The sequence below is a fragment of the Prionailurus viverrinus genome, chromosome B1 (assembly GCF_022837055.1).
Source record: "Prionailurus viverrinus isolate Anna chromosome B1, UM_Priviv_1.0, whole genome shotgun sequence".
NCBI lineage: Eukaryota > Metazoa > Chordata > Mammalia > Carnivora > Felidae > Prionailurus > Prionailurus viverrinus.
In genome coordinates, this window is record NC_062564.1 from 108,643,469 (window position 1) to 108,661,221 (window position 17,753).

Genomic DNA, 17,753 nt, shown 5'->3' on the forward strand with positions numbered 1-17,753 from the left:
TTGAATTAATGACACCCATATCTATAGATACAGTCTCCTGAAATTCTGGGATTCAGATAAAGATAAAATCATGAAATTTTCAAGAGTGGGAAAATTTAAATGATATAAGCTAAAAGTGTATGAACAAATATACACTGTAGCATACACAGTTGGGAACCACATGCTCTGTTCTCACCCTTACTGCTGCCCTACATTGTCCCAATCCCAACTTCCAAATGCCAGCACCTCGCATTTGAACTTTCTTAGAACATTAGAACTTTCTCAGCTCATTGGCTCCCATTCCAGGGAATTCAATTTTATATTGGATGTCAATTCCACACCCAATGCTGGCAAAAACTGGGATACACAACCCCCTTGTCCTTCACTCCTCATATGGAATACTTTCAGGCACATCTACACTGACTTCTAGAGTATTAGGATTCAGAAACCTGAAGTGATAGTTTACTTGATAATGAGGTCTCAATTAGCTGCCTTCTCTTCTCTGTGCCCATAACTCCCTAACTGTCAAGTATTTTTTAGGTTCACCTCCAAAATCACCTATTGAAATCAAATCCTTGCCTAAGACTTCTCTGAGGAAACACAAACTAAGAAAAAAAAAGCCTACAGATTTTATCAGCTTTTTATTAGTAATTTTAGAAAAAGCAATGCCTGCAAAGTTCTCAGAAAAAATTTTTTCACCTAAAATGCTATGTCCCATCAATTGCTATAAAAATAAAATAAACTGAAAACATACAAGGGCCCTGATACACTTCTCAAATTCTGCAAAAGACTGAAAACAAAAACCAAAAGAGCTAAATAGACTAATAATTATTGGAAATAAAGCCCAGTAGCCCAGATCCATATAACCCATTTAAAAGGAAATCAGTATAGTAGAGAATTATTTGTTTTATTTAATAAAGATGTTAATTTATTAAATATATAGATTTTTAAATATCAAAATAGTGGAAAATCATAGGAAATTCTGGTGAAAAAGGGGTTTGGGAAAATATGTACAAGAAAGTGAACATTTTAAAGTAATGTAAATTAAAACAAAGCAGTTGGTTGAAAATGTGTAAGAAAATACACCACACCCGATCTTGAAATTTGAGATAATGAGCTTAGTGACATACAATAATTATTTCTTTCTCTATGATTAAGTCATGTTACTTGGCTTATAGAAAATGTTTATATAATAGGGAATCATCTCTGAAACTGTGAAGAATTACTGCACATAACATGCTGGTTAAACTCTCAAGGCATTTCTTCAACATAAGAAAACAGACAGAGATTGGGAGATAAAAAGAGGAAGAAGGGAAAAGGACAGAGTTAAGACGGTGCAGAAGTAGGGTGACTGGGATTTTTCTTGTCCCTCAAACACCACTATACTGAGGTCAGATCACTTAGAACACCCAGGAAATTAATGTGTGGAGTGCCAGAAATATCTCCACAGGTGGAGAAGACAGCTTGGCCAGACAGAGGTGCAGGTATGTGAATTGGGGGAGATAAAACAGCATAGGTATAGAGAGGAGGGAACCCCTTCTGTAGAGAGATAATACGGAGAGAAGGACAGAGAAGCTGGGGAATTGCAGTATTGTGCTAGTAAAAGAGAAAAACATCTCCAGACCACAGACAGGAGAATGAGAAATATGGAGAGTGCCAGTTTCTATTTTGCAAATAGCTTTAGGAGCTGAACACTGGAGTTTCAAAAGTGCACAATTTTCTCCAGACTAGAGCCAGGCTTTATTCTCATGCCTTGGTGCTGGCCAGAGGGCGGGGCCTGCGGGTAGGTGGTGTGTGTGGAGGGAGCCAGCCCCTAGGCATGGTAGTGATCTCAGGGATGTACGGGAAGAGAGCAGTCCCCTTCCTCTGGTACTGTGTGAAGAGGGTTTATTGCCTCCCCAAGGAAAAAACACCCTGCAAGCACCAGCCAAATTCCTAGAATCTTAATCGGCAGGGCTGAGTGGTGCTACATCAGAACAGAATCTGTGCAGGGCAGGGCCCCATAACACATGGGGTTTTGAATCCCACATCTAGAAGGTGTGGGAGACTGTGCAACAGGGCAAGCTGACCACCCCTGCACTCTGGGAGGGCTGCCTGAACAGCATGGTTGGAGAAACCCAGTCTGGGGAGGAGAGATTGTTGGGGTGTTGCCATTTTTCTCCCCAACACCAACATGGAGGGGCTTCAGGAACAGAAAAATCAGGAAACAGAACAGCAGCCCCCAGTGAATGCAGGACCTGTTTACAACAAACTCCACCCCTCTGTGCCTGGCCACTGCTTATCTATGGGAAGAAGACTGTCACTGAGCCAACCAGACTGCCTCTCCTCCAGACCAGAACAGCCACCAGTCCCAGGCACCAACAAAAAACTGTCCTGTGGTTTGCATATTAGTTTTGTATTTTTCTCCCTCTTCTCTCTTCCTTTTCTTCCTACCCTCTTCTTTTTTTCCTTTGGAGTCAGGCTCATAGTTTCTGATTTGCTTTTTGGTCAATTCATATTTTATTTCTCTGTTTCGCTGGTTTGTTTAATCAGGCATTTTTACTCTATTCTTTTTGCACATTTTCTGTGTCTCCTTTATTTTCCTTTCTCTCTGTTTGGATTAAGCATTATACTTTGTTTTGATTTTCCGCTTGGTCTTTTTTTTGGCCCTTTCATTTGTCTCTTTGTATGGGATCAGGTCCCCCCCCCCCCTTTCCTTTCTTCCAGGTTTACTTCAATGAAGAAATCAAAGCACACTTGGTGGAAAGTCCAAACAATCCACCACTATGAGCAAGGAGGAGCTTTGCAGAATACTACAAATGGGATAGAGCAGCCAAATACACAACAATAGAGTGCACACAATACACTCCAAAAACCCTTCCTGACATGCCAAGCCCAAGTGTATGACCCCTTTTTAATATAGTAGTACTCACAGGTAGAGGGCACATAAGCTATTAAAACACATAAAAGACAGAAACTTAGCCAAAATAACAATATGGGAGAATTCTCAAAAAACAAACAAACAAACAAACAAACAAACAAACAAACAAACAAAAACCAGGAAAATATGATAGCCATAGGAGTGCTTAAAATAGATATAAACAATATATCTGAAAAAGAATTTAGGCTAATAGTCATAAAACTAATAACTGGGCTTGAAAAAAACATAGAAGACGGCAGAGAATATATTGCTGCAGAGATCAAAGACCTAAGAAATAGTCATGATGAATCAATAAATGCTATAAATGAGCTGCAAAATAAACTAGTTACAGTGACATTGAGGATGGAAGAAGCAGAGGAGAGAATAGGTGAAATAGAAGATAAAGTTATGGAAAATGATGAAACGGAAAAAAAAGAGGGAGAGGAAATTACTAGACCATGAGGGCAGAATTAGAAACCTCAGTGATCCCATGAAAGGAAATAATATCCATATCACCGAAGTTCCAGAAGAAGAGAGACAGAGAGAGGCAGGTTTATTTGAACAATTATACCTTAGAACCTCCCAAATCTAGGGAAGGAAACAGGCATCCAAGTCCAAAAGGCACCAAAAACTCCCTCCAAAATCAACAAGAACAGGTCAACATCATGAAATATCACAGTGAAACTGGCAAAATACAAAGATAAAGAGAGAATTCTGAAAGCAGCTAGGGACAAACAGGCCTTAACTTACAAGAGAAGACACATAAGGGTAGTAGCAGACCTATCCACTGAAACTTGGCAGGCCAGAAGGGAGGGGCAGGAAATATTCAATGTGCTGAATAGGAAACATATGCAGCCAAGAATCATTTATCCATCCAGCAAGGCCGTCATTCAGGATAGAAGGAGAGAGAAAAGTTTTCCCAGGTAAACAAAAAATAAAAGAGTTCATGACTACTAACCACCCATACAAGAGAGCCTAAGGGAGACTCTGATTGGAAAGCAGCAAAGACTACAAAGGATGAGAGACATCATCACTAACAAGAAACCTACAGATAACAGAATGACACTAAATCTGTATCATTCAATAATCACTCTGAATGTAAACTGACTAAAAGCTCCAATCAAAAGACATGGTGTTAGGATGGATAAAAAAAAAAAAACAAGATCCAGCTATATGCTGCCTACAAGAGACTAAGTTTAGACCTAAAGACACCTCCAGATTGAAAGTGAAGGGATAAGAAACCATCTGTCTTACTAATGGATGTCAAAAGAATGCCAAAGTAGCCATACTTATATCAGACAAACTATGTTTTAAAACAAAAACCAGGGGCGCCTGGGTGGCGCAGTCGGTTAAGCGTCCGACTTCAGCCAGGTCACGATCTCGCGGTCTGTGAGTTCGAGCCCCGCGTCAGGCTCTGGGCTGATGGCTCGGAGCCTGGAGCCTGTTTCCGATTCTGTGTCTCCCTCTCTCTCTGCCCCTCCCCCGTTCATGCTCTGTCTCTCTCTGTCCCAAAAATAGATAAAAAACGTTGAAAAAAAAAGTATTAAAAAAAAAAACCATAATAATAGATGAAGAACAATATATCATAATTAGGGGATCTATCCAGCAAGAAGATCTAATAATTGTAAAGGTTTATGCCCCCAACCTGAAGAACCAAAATATATCAATCAATTAATCACAAACATAAATAAATGTATAGACACTTATACCATGATTGTATGGGACTTTAATACTCCACTTACAACAATGGACAGATCATTTAGATAGAAAATCAATAAGGAAACAATGGCCTGAATGGCACATTGGACCGGATGGCCTTAACAGATATATTCAGAACTTTTAATCCAAAAGCAGCATATACACACTCTTCTTGAGTGAACATGGAGCATTCTCCAAAACAGATCACATACTGGGTCATAAAACATCCCTGAACAAGTATAAAAGGATTGAGATCATACCATGCATATTTTCAGATCACAATGCTATGAAACTTGAAATCAACCACAAGAAAAAATTTGGAAAGTCCCAAATACATGGAGGTTAAAGAACATCCTACTAAAGAATGAATGGGTCAACCAGTAAATTAAAGAAGAAATTGAAAAATATATGGAAGCAAGTGAATATGAAAACACGACATCCCAAACCCTTTGGATGTAGCAAAGGCGGTCCTAAGAGGAAAATACATTGCAATTCAGACCTATCTCAGGAAGCAAGAAAGGTCCCAAATACACAACCTAACCTTACACCTAAAGGAGCCAGAAAGGCAGCAGCAAAGAAAGCCCAAAGCCAGCAGAAGAAGAGCAATAATAAAGATTAGAGCAGAAATAAATATAGAATCCAAAAAAACAGTAGAACAGATCAATGAATCTAAGAGCTGTTTTTTTTAAGAATAAAAAAATGATACACCCCTAGAGGGAGGACTAAAATAGATAAAATCCCAAATGAAAGAAGAGAGATCTTAACTACTACCACAGAAATACAAACAGTTATCGCAGAATACTATGGAAAATTATATGCCAACAATGGACAAATTCCTAGACACACACATACTACAACAACTAAAAAGGTAAGAAATAGAAAATTTGAATAGACCCACAGCCAGCAAAAAATTTTAATAGGTTATCAAAAATCTCTCAACAAATAAGTCTTGGGCAAGATGGCTTCCCAGGGGAATTCTACCAGGCATTTAAAGCAGAGTTAATACCTATTCTTCTCAACTGTTATGAAAAATAGAAACAGAAGGAAAGCTTCCAGAATCATTCAATGAAGCCAGAATTACCTTAATTTCCAAACCAAAGACCCCACCAAAAAGAAGAATTACAGGCCAATATCCCTAATGAATATGGGTGCAAAAATTCTGAACACGATATGAGTAAACAGAATTCAACAGTAATCAATCAACATGATATATCACATTAATAGAAGAAAGATAAGAACCATGTGATCTTGTCAATAGATGCAAAAAAGACTTTGAAAAAATACAGCATACTTTATTAATAAAAAACCTCAAGAAATTCAGGGTAGGAAGAACATACCGTAACATCATAAAAGCCTATGAAAGGACCACAGCTAATATCATCCTCAATGGGAAAAACTGAGAGCTTTCACCCTCATATCAGGAATACGACAGGGATGTCTGCTCTCACCACTGTCATTTAACATAGTGTTAGAAATCCTAGCCTCAGCAATCAAACAACAAAACAAAATAAAAGGAATCAAAACTTGCAAAGAAGTAAAACTTTCACTCTTCGTAGATGACATGATACTCTACATGGAAAACATGAAAGACTCCACCAAAAGAATGCCAGAACTGATATGTGAATTCAGCAAAGTTGCAGGATATAAAATCAATGCACAGAAATGAGTTGCATTTCTACTCACCAATAATGAAGCAACTGAAAGAGATATCAAGGAATCGATCCTATTTACAATTGCATCAAAAACTATAAAATACCTAGGAATAAACCTAACCAAAAACATGAAAGATCTTTATGCAGAAACCTATAGAAAGCTTATGAAATAGACTGAAGAAGACAGAAAGAAATGAAAAAAAAAAAAAAACATTCCATGATCATGGATTGGAAGGAGAAATATTGTGAAAAGCAACCTACACATTCAATGCAAGCCCAATCAAATTGGCACCAGCATTCTTCACAGAGCCAGAACAAACAAATCCTAAAATTCATATGGAAACATCAAAGATCCTGAATAGACAAAGTAATGTTGAAAAAGAAAACCAAAGCTGGAGGCATCACAAACTGGACTTTAGCTTATATTACAAACCTGCACTCATCAAAACAGTATGGTATTGGCACAAAAACAGACACATAGTTCAATGGAATACAATGGGGAACCCAGAAATGGACCCACAAACATATGGACAATTAATCTTCTACAAAGCAGGAAAGAGTATCCAATGGAAAAAATTCTCCTTAGTAAAAGGTGCTGGGAGAACTGGACAGCAACATGGAGAAGAATGAAACTGGTCCACTTTGTTACACCATACACAAAAATAAATTCAAAACAGATGAAAGACCTAAATGCGAAACAGGAAACCATTAATATCCTACGGGAGAAAATAGCAACCTCTTTGACGGCCACAAAAACTTCTTGCTTGACATGTCTAAACTCTGCGAACAGAGTTATGATTTAGTAATGAGTGGGTATGGCATGGGTAGTGGGATTCATATGGTTAGGGCTAGTGTAAGAGCTAGGATTGGTGCTATAATGAATATAAATATGGAGGATGTAAGGGGTCGGAGGGGCTCTTTGGTGAAGAGTTTTACGGCGTCTGCGATGGGTTGGAGTAGGCCGTATGGTCCCACGATATTTGGTCCTTTACGGAGTTGTATGTAGCCTAGTACTTTCCGTTCAACTAAAGTTAGGAAGGCTACGGTGAGGAGAATGGGGATGATTAGCGAGAGGATATTAATTATGAACATGTTGTTAAGGAGAGGAGTTGAACCTCTGATAATAAAAGCTTAAGTTTTATGCAATTACCGGGCTCTGCCACCCTAACAAACCCGAGCTCTCGGGTAATGTGATTGGATAAACTGTCTAGATTAAGATTATATCATCTATTTGGTTAAAGGCGCTTTGGTAAGGTGGGCCTTACTTCTCTTGTCCTTTCGTACTGGGAGAAATTATTTAATAGATAGAAACCGACCTGGATTACTCCGGTCTGAACTCAGATCACGTAGGACTTTAATCGTTGAACAAACGAACCTTTGATAGCTGCTGCACCATCGGGATGTCCTGATCCAACATCGAGGTCGTAAACCCTATTGTCGATATGGACTCTGAAATAGGATTGCGCTGTTATCCCTAGGGTAACTTGTTCCGTTGATCAAGTTTTTGGATCAATAAGTGATGTAATACTTTTGACTGGTTAGTCTAGATTTAAATCACTCGCAGGTTATTTTGTTCTCCGAGGTCACCCCAACCTAAATTGTCGGCTCATATAGAGGTTTGTTGTTCCTGTCGGTTAGTTAGTAGGGTCTCTTTGAGTCGATTAATTAAAGCTCCATAGGGTCTTCTCGTCTTATTGTTATATTCCCGCCTCTTCACGGGAAGGTCAATTTCACGGATTGGAAGTAAGAGACAGTAAAGCCCTCGTGTGGCCATTCATACAAGTCCCTATTTAGGGAACAAATGATTATGCTACCTTTGCACGGTCAGGATACCGCGGCCGTTAAACTAGTGTCACCGGGCAGGCAGTGCCTCTAATACTGGAAATGCTAGAGGTGATGTTTTTGGTAAACAGGCGGGGCTTGTGTTTGCCGAGTTCCTTTTACTTCTTTTAATCTTTCCCTAATTTGCATACCTGTGTTGGGTTAACAATTAATTTGATATTTTGTTTATGGTTGGGTTGTATATATCTTGTTGTTAACTATCAGTGGTTATCCGTTCTGATATAAGCTTATGCAGGGAGAAATATTTCTTGTTACTCATATTAGCATTGTTGCTTCTATTATTAAATAGATTAGCCCAGTTTTAGGTTAGGAGTTGGTCGCATATTTTTGATATTAAGATGTTTTTATTGTTGAGCTTGAACGCTTTCTTAATTGATGGCTGCTTTTAGGCCAACTATGATTTGTACTTGTGCTTACTCTCTAATAAAGGCTGTATCCTAATTCTAAAAAGCTGTACCTTTTTAGATTATATTTTAAACTTACATTAGAATTCTAGGGTTTTTGGGGCGCCTGGGTGGCGCAGTCGGTTAAGCGTCCGGCTTCAGCCAGGTCACGATCTCGCGGTCCGTGAGTTCGAGCCCCGCGTCAGGCTCTGGGCTGATGGCTCGGAGCCTGGAGCCTGTTTCCGATTCTGAGTCTCCCTCTCTCTCTCTGCCCCTCCCCCGTTCATGCTCTGTCTCTCTCTGTCCCAAAAATAAATAAATGTTGAAAAAAAAATTAAAAAAAAAAAAAGAATTCTAGGGTTTTTGAGGTAAGTTTAAAGTTGAACTAAGATTCTGTTCTGGGCAACCAGCTATCACCAGGCTCGTTAGGCTTTTCACCTCTACCCACAAATCTTCTCACTATTTTGCAACATAGACGAGTTCATCCTGTGGTAGATTGTTCATGGGTAGCTCGTCTGGTTTCGGGAGACCTAGCTGAAGTTCTCTTTGTTAGGTTATTCTAGCTAATTCATTATGCAAAAGGTACAAGGGGTAATCTTTGCTGTACGGTGCTTTTAATTCTATCTTTCATCTTTCCCTTGCGGTACTTTCTCTATAGCGCCAAGTTAAATTTCTATCTCCTATACTTTTAGGGGTAACTGAATGTTTTGTTTTATTTTCTAGTGTTAGTTGTGTTTATGGGTGTTTGGGCTAGCTTTGGCTCAAGATGGTCAGTTTAATATGAAATCTTCTGGGTGTAAGCCAGATGCTTTGTTTAAGCTACATCTTGTATCCAAGCACACTTTCCAGTATGCTTACCTTGTTACGACTTGTCTCCTCTTGTGGGCGTAGTGATTTAAATAGGTTTTTTTGGAGATTGTCACTTGAGGAGGGTGACGGGCGGTGTGTGCGTGCTTCATGGCCCAATTCAATTGAGCTCTCTATTCTCAAATTTACTACTAAATCCTCCTTTAATACTTAGTTTCATAAGGATTTTCGTGGGTGTTCTAATTTTAGAAAATGTAGCCCATTGCTTCCCATCTCATGGGCTACACCTTGACCTAACTTTTTTGTGTTAAGATACTTGTGCTTACTTTTTTTCCTTTTTAGGGTTTGCTGAAGATGGCGGTATATAGGCTGAATTAGCAAGAGATGGTGAGGTATATCGGGGTTTATCGATTATAGAACAGGCTCCTCTAGAGGGATGTAAAGCACCGCCAAGTCCTTTGAGTTTTAAGCTGTTGCTAGTAGTTCTCTGGCGGATAATTTTGTTAAAGTTAACTATCTAAGTTTAGGGCTAAGCATAGTGGGGTATCTAATCCCAGTTTGGGTCTTAGCTATCGTGTAGTCGGAGATATTAAAGTTACTTTCGTGCTGTATTTTTATGTTAACTGTAGCTTTTTACGGCCTAGTTAAAGTTTAACTCTAGTATATTTTTCTCTGTAACACGCTTTACGCCGTGGGTCTATTAGTTTGGGTTAATCGTATGACAGCGGTGGCTGGCACGAAATTTACCAACCCTTGTTTAATATAGCTTAGTCGAACTTTCATTCATGGCTTAATTTTTATCACTGCTGTATCCCGTGGGGGTGTGGCTGAGCAAGGTGTCATGAGCTACTGTGGTTGTGTGCTTGATACCAGCTCCTTTAGGTCACTAAGTGACTCAGAGGGCATTTTCACCAGGATGCGGAGGCTTGCATGTGTAATCTTATTAATAACTAATGGAAAGGCCAGGACCAAACCTTTGTGTTTATGGAGTCTGGCGACTCATCTAGGCATTTTCAGTGCCTTGCTTTATATGTTTAAGCTACATTAACTGGGACGTGGGGTTAATTTGGGTATATAGGATGTTGTTCAATAGGGATGAGTTAGAGATCAGGTTAGCATATCTATAGATAACTGCGAACAGAGTTATGATTTAGTATATGTATGTATGTATATGTATGTATATATGTATGTATGTATGTATGTATGTATATGTATGTATATAGTATGTATATATAGTAAAGCAAGGGAAATAAAGCAAAAATGAACTATTGGGACGTCATCACGATAAAAAGCTTCTGCACAGCAAGGAAACAATCAGAAAATCTGAAAAGCAACCAACCGAATGGGGGAAGATATTTGCAAATGACATATCGGATAAAGGGTTAGTATCAAAAATCTATAAAGAACTTACCAAACCAACACTCGAAAACCAAATAACCCAGTTAAGAAATGGGCAGATGACATGAATAGGCACTTTTCTAAAGAAGACATACAGTTGGCTAACAAACACATGAAAAGATACTCAACATCACCCATCATCAGGGAAACACAAATCAAAACCACAATGAGATACCACCTCACACAGGTCAGACTGGCTAAAATGAACAACTCAGGAAACAACAGATGTTGGTGAGGATGTGGAGAAAAGGGAACACTTTTGCACTGTTGGTGGGAATGCAAACTGGTACAACAACTCTGAAAAACAGTATGAAGGTTCCCCAAAAAATTAAAAATAGAACTACCCTATGACCAGCATTTGCACTACTAGGAATTTATCCAAAGGATTCAGGAGTGCTGATTCAAAGGGGCACATGCATCCCAATTTTTATAGCAGTGTTATCAACAACAGCTAAATTGTGTAAAGAGCCCAAATTCATCAACTGATGAATGCATAAAGAATGAAATCTTGCCATTTGCAACAATGTGGATGGAACTGGAGGGTATTATGCCAAGCAAAATAAGTCAGTCAGAGAAAGACAGATATCTGATTTCACTCATGTGGAATTTGAGAAACTTAACAGATGACCATAGGGAAAGGGAAAGAAAAATAAGATAAAAACAGAGAGGGAGGTAAACCATAAGAGACTCAAATACAGAGAACAAAATGAGGGTTCATGGTGGTAGGGGATGGGGGGGTGGGAAAAATAGGTGATAGTAATTGATCAGGGCACTTGTTGGGATGAGCACTGGGTGTTATATATTAGTGCTGAATCACAGAAATCTACTCCTGAAGCCAAGACTACACTGTAAGGTAGCTAACTTGAAAATATTTTTTTTTAAAAGAGAGAGAGAAGAATCTGGGTCATAGGGTAGATCTATTTTTAATTTTTTGAGGAACCTCCACACTGTTTTCCAGAGTGGCTGCACCAGTTTGCATTCCCACCAACAGTGCAAGAGGGTTCCCATTTCTCCACATCATCTCCAGCATCTATAGTTTCTTGATTTGCTCATTTTAGCCACTCTGACTGGCATGAGGTCATATCTCAGTGTGGTTTTGATTTGCATTTCCCTGAGGGGAAAAAAAAGTTAAAGAGGGAGAGAGCCAAATCATAAGAAACTCTTAAAAACTGAGAATAAACTGAGGGTTGATGAGGAATGGGAGCGAGGGGAGGGTGGGTGATGGGCATTGAGGAGGGCACCTGTTGGGAGGAGCACTGGGTGTTGTATGGAAACCAATTTGATAATAAATTTCATATTAAAAAATTAAATAAATACATAAATACATAAATAAAGAAAAAGTCTTTATCTGAATTTTTCCTTCTTAGAAAGACACTAGTTCTAATGGAGTGGGGTTCATTTTACTGAGGTATAACCTCATTTTAACTAATTACATCACCAACAACCCTATTTCCAAATCAGGTCACATTCTGAGGTACTGGGATTAGGACTTCAACATATGAATTTGGGAGAAGACAACAAGTCATTATGAAAGAATCACATAACATAAATATGTTTATGTTTATGGATAAAATGAAAATTATTCATTTCATACAACTAACGATTAATGGTAATTATAACACAATCTTAAAATGACACCATCTTGGGGCGCCTGGGTGGCGCAGTCGGTTAAGCGTCCGACTTCAGCCAGGTCACGATCTCGTGGTCCGTGAGTTCGAGCCCCGCGTCAGGCTCTGGGCTGATGGCTCAGAGCCTGGAGCCTGTTTCCAATTCTGTGTCTCCCTCTCTCTCTGCCCCTCCCCCATTCATGCTCTGTCTCTCTCTGTCCCAAAAATAAATAAACGTTAAAAAAAAAATTAAAAAAAAAATGACACCATCTTAAGATTTTAGGAGCATTGGTTCACTTAGTGAGTTGTTTTGCAATCTTATTTCAAAATTTTGTTCAACTATATCTTATGTACAATCTGTGGTATTCCAAAATTCCCAGCATAGTTCATATTTTGTTTTTAATGTTGACAAATGATTTTGAAATAAAAGCACCAGGATAGAAACATCAGCCTTTTCTACTTGAACTTTTGACTGAATAGTTTCTCAGATAAGTTCAATTTATCTGTCAAACATGATGTATATCTGTAACATAATTTTTGAAATGGCAACACGGTATTTTTATCACTTATGCCAGGCAAAAAGTGTGTCAGAAGGTAATTGGTTCTCAATAATCTTAGCACAACTGGCTTTTTTTGTCATCACAGACTTTCCTAACCTAAACAGTTTCCCCTCTCCATCCTCAAATATTTTCTTTCCTATTATCTTATTTCTTATTTTACCTTTGTTTACATAGTACTTGGCACTATTTGCAATGACGTTATGTGTTTTACTTAAGTGTCATTTTTTTTTTTGCTAAGTCGTATGAGTTCCTTGTATATTTTGGATATTAATCCCTTATTCAACATGTGGTTTGCAAATATTTTCTCCCATTCTGTCCATTGCTTTTTCATTTTGTTGATGGTTTCCCTTGCTAAGCACAAGCTTTTAGTTTGATATAGTCCCACTTGTTTCTTTTTGCTTTTGTTGACTTTGCTTTTGGTGTCAAATCCTAATTTCAAGGAACTTACCCCTATGTTTTCTTCTAGGAGTTTTATGATTTCAGGTCTTATGTTCAAGTCTTTAGTCTATTTTAAGCTAATTTTGTGTCTTAATAAGATAGGGGTCTAGTTTTATTCTTTTGTAGGAGGCAATCCAGTTTTCTCAACACCATTTATTGAAGAGAACATTCTTTCCCTTCCCCATTATATATATTTGGTTCTTTTGTTAAAAAGTAATTGACCAGATATGCATGGGTTTCTTTCTGAACTCTCCATTTTGCTCCATAGTCAGAAAGAAATAAACAAATATTGCATAGTATCCCTTATTTTAAAAAAAGTTAAACACAGAAATGGAGCAAACGGAGTTTGGTTAAAAGGGTACAAACTTTCAGTTATAAGATGAATAAGGTCTGAGAATCTAGATTATACAATAATTATAGTCAATACTGTATTGTATAATTGAAATCACCAGGAAAATAAGACTTAAATGTTACCACTAAAAAAAAGGGAAGAGGTAAACACATGAGGTGATATTTGTGTTAACTTGATGCAAATAATATTTTCATAATTTATACAGATATCTCATTATCATGTTGTATACACTAAATATCTTACAATTTTATCTGTCAATTATACTTCAATAAACCTGAAAAAAACAAAAAAATAAGTGAATTTGTTGAAGCAATTTATAGTTATGAAATAGATCTGCTGAGAATAAAGCACACTGAATAAATATAACTCAATTAGTAACTATAAAAATTTATCCATATTATACTTCCCTATCAACTGGTAAGCCACCATGATGGAGTTCTAATGGAATTTTTGTTCTACATGAACATATTATATGCATAGTGAGTAATGGATTAAAAAAAAAGAATCTTGCTTGTTACTAAAAGTAATTAGATATGTGTGTGAATGACTATTACTAATAATAAGAATTTTATAGAAAATCACAGGGCCTTGTTTAACAAAAACTCGATTTTTTCAGTATATAAATAGCCATGTCCAGGAAAACCTAATAGAAGTGAAAAATTCTATAAACTAATTGTCTTATGAGTTTATTTAAAAAGATTAGTTACAAAACTACACAAAGTAATAATTATCAGGGTATCTAGTTTCAACATGACAAGATAGAGAAAATTTTGAAAATTTTCCATATCTTCTTTTTTTTTTTTTTGAATAGTTTGAGAAGAATAGGTATTAACTTGTCTTTAAATGTTTGGTAGAATTCCCCTAGGAAGCCATTTGGCCTTGGTCTTTTGTTTGTTGGGAGATATTTTCCGATAACTGATTCAATTTCTTTGCTGGTTATCAGTCTGTTCAAGTGTTCAATTTTCCTATTTCATTTTGGTAGTCTATACACTTGTAGGAATTTATCCATTCCTCTGAAATTGCCCAATTTGTTGGCATATATATTTTTTATTATATTCTCTTATAATTGTTGCATTTCTGTGGTGTTAATTGTGATCTCTCCTCTCTCATCAGTGATTTAATTTATCTGGGTCCTTTCTCTTTTCTTTTTGATAAATCTGGCTAGGGTTTTATCAACCTTATTAACGTTTTCAGAGAACCAGCTCCTTGTTTCACTGACTTGTTCTAATGTTTGTTTGTTTCTATATAATTTATTTCTGCTAAGGTCTTTATTATTTTTATTTATTATTTGTTGTTTTTTATCTAGCACCTTTAGGTGTAAGGTAGGTTGTGTATTTGAGATTTTTCTTGCTTCTTCATGTAAGCCTGTAATACTGTATACTTCCCTCTTATGACTGCTTTTGCTGCATGCCAAAGGTTTTGGACCATTTTGTTTTCATTTTCATTTTTTTCCCATGTATTTTCTTCATTTCTTATTTAATTTCCTAGTTGACCTATCCATTCTTTAATAAGATGGTCTTTACCCTCCATGTATTTGTAGACTCTACAAATTTTTTCTTGTGGTTGACCACAAGTTTCAGCTTTGTGGTCCAAAAATATTCATGGCATGATCTCAGTCTTTTTGTACTTGTTGAAGCCTGATTTTTGACCGAGTATATGATCTATCTTAAAGAATGTCCCATATGCAGTGGAAACTTTTTCTCTTCCTTTCTAGTCTTTGTTACTTTTGGTCTTTCTTTCCCACTTAAAGATTCCCCTTTAATATTTCTTGTACTGTGGCTTAGTGGTTACTAACTCCTTTAGTTTTTGTTTGTCTGGGAAACTCTTTACTCTCCCTCTATTAAGAATAACAGCCTTAACAGCCTTATTCTATTCTGAATTACAGCAGGATACAGTATTCTTGGCTGCATATTTTTCCCATTCAGCACATTCAAAATATCATACTACTCCCTTATGGCCTGCCAAGTTTCTGTGGACAGGACTGCTGCTAACCTTATTTGTCTTCCCTTTTAAGTTGAGGGCTTCTTTTGTTACTTTTAAGATTTTTTATTTATCTCTATACTTTGCAAATTTAACAAAATATGTCTTGGCATTGGTCTGCTTTACTTTGCAAATTTAACAAAATATGTCTTGGCATTGGTCTGCTTTTGTTGATTTTGATGGGATTTCTCTGTGCCTCCTGGACATGGACGTTTGTTTCATTCCCCAGATTAGGGAAGTTTTCAGCTATAATTTGCTCAAATAAACCTTTTGCCCCCCTTCCCCTCTCTTCTTCCTCTGGGACTTCTATAATATGAATGTTACTATGCCTTATAGAGTCACTGAGTTCTCTAAGTCTATATTCATGATCCAATATTTTTCTTTCCCTCTTCTTTTCAGCTTCATTATTTTCCATAATCTTTTCTATATCACTTACTCATTCCTCTGCTTCTTCCATCCTTGTAGTCATTATATCTCGTCAGCTTTGAATCTCAGTTATTGTATTTTTCATTTCAGCCTGACTAGTTTTTAGATCTTTTATCTCTGTGGTAAGGGACTCCCTGGTGTTTTCTATGCTTTACTCAAGCCCAGCAGCATTCTTATGATTGTTGCTTTTAACTTCTAGATCAGGCATATTATTTCTATCTCTTTTGATTACATCCCTGGCCATGAATTCTTCTTGTTCTTTCTTTTGGGATGAAATCCTCATTTTGGCATTTTGTCTAGGTCTCTTCTCTGTGTTAGGAAAGCCTGTTATGCTTCCTGCTCCTGAGACTAACTAATGGTTTTATTAAGTGGTCATATACTGTCCAGGGCTGGGTGCTTCAGGAAGTTATCTCTGGTGTATGCTATGAGCCTTCTGTTGCTATGTTTTTGTTGCTCCTTCCCTCAGGTAATTCCTCTACAGCAGTTTCTCCTTGCCTGCAGTGGGGAATGTTTGGACCTCAGCCACAATGTAGTGAGTTTTAACTAGGTGTGCTTTGGTCTTCTTGTTAAAAAAGACCTAATTATATTTCCACTACAACTGAAGCTTTGCAGAACTCTATGGTCAGCAGACATGGTATGTGTGGAATTGGGGGAGAGGGATTGTGTTCCTCTGTGGGAAGGGCCAGCTGTTCTGGTTCTCAGGCACAACTTAACTGAAAAAAGCAGCACGGTCAGATTGCAGGAAAGTGGGGCTTGATGTAAGCACTTTGGGCTGCCACTGTTGGTGTTGTCTTGCTTACCAAAGTTAGATTATGTTAAGGGGAAGGGGAGGGAAATGGATACAACCCACTCCCTAGTCCCCAGGGAAGGGAGTATGCACCAAGCCACTATCCAGGAAGCCTTCCCAGAAGAGTGAACAATCTCTCCTCATGTGTACCAGGCATCCCTCAGCTTGTTGCCTTCACCTGTGTCTGGGTCATCTGCCTACCTGGCAGTGCAGTGTACCTTTAGGGCCTATCCCCGACAGGCTAGTTGAGTTTTAAAATGCCAAACTTTTGGGATGGTGGGGACCCATGATGGTCCTCTGGGGTAGGGTCTTGCCACGCTGGAACTGATGCATGTTTGTCTCAGAAGGGCAGATGCACCAAAGTGCAGGGGTGTTGAGTTTGCTGCAAAGTACACAGAGCCAGTGTCCAGGTTAACCATCCTCAGAAGGTGTCTCTGCACCTATGCTGAGGGAAGGAATAAGGAAATGGTACCTACTGGCTCTTTTGTCCTGGGAGAGGCAAAGCCACTTCTCTCAGATGCCCTCCAAGAAGGGGGAACAGTCTCTCCAAGTACGTCTGAGGGGATCCCTCAGATTATACTGTCTCTCTTAGGGCTATCTGTCTTCCTTCTCCACAGAAGCAGTGCAGCACCCTCAGGGCTCTACATCAGTCATGCCATGGACCTTTTCTAAAAGTCCAGTCATTGAGCCCTACTGGTTGCAAAAACGTACAAAAATCAGCCCTTCTCATTTTCCTAGTCAATGACTTTGGGGAAGTTTTTTCTTTGTGTGATCTCCTGTGTGCTCCTCTCTCTCTCCCTCTCTCTTTCCTCTGTGAACAGGGTTCCCTCTTCTGCACAGTACATGAGATCCATTTCTCCCAAAACCAACTCTGTATCTCCTACTTTCCACAATGTGGTCTCTTTTTTCCCTCTAGTTGTGCAGTTATCCAGATCCATTTCCTGG

The 17,753-nt window shown here is 38.2% G+C and overlaps 1 long non-coding RNA gene across 2 annotated transcripts; it reads right to left on the reverse strand.

The window, feature by feature from the left end:
* Positions 1–8,808: 8,808 nt before the first annotated feature.
* Positions 8,809–17,292, reverse strand: LOC125164650 (uncharacterized). Of its 2 annotated transcripts, none has more exons than XR_007151848.1 (2): positions 17,281–17,292; positions 8,809–9,103 (listed from the first exon to the last, which is right to left on the reverse strand). It is a non-coding gene; the product is annotated as an uncharacterized LOC125164650 (long non-coding RNA). The 2 variants fall into 2 exon arrangements; XR_007151847.1 differs by having other exon boundaries at positions 8,809–9,133.
* Positions 17,293–17,753: the final 461 nt, after the last annotated feature.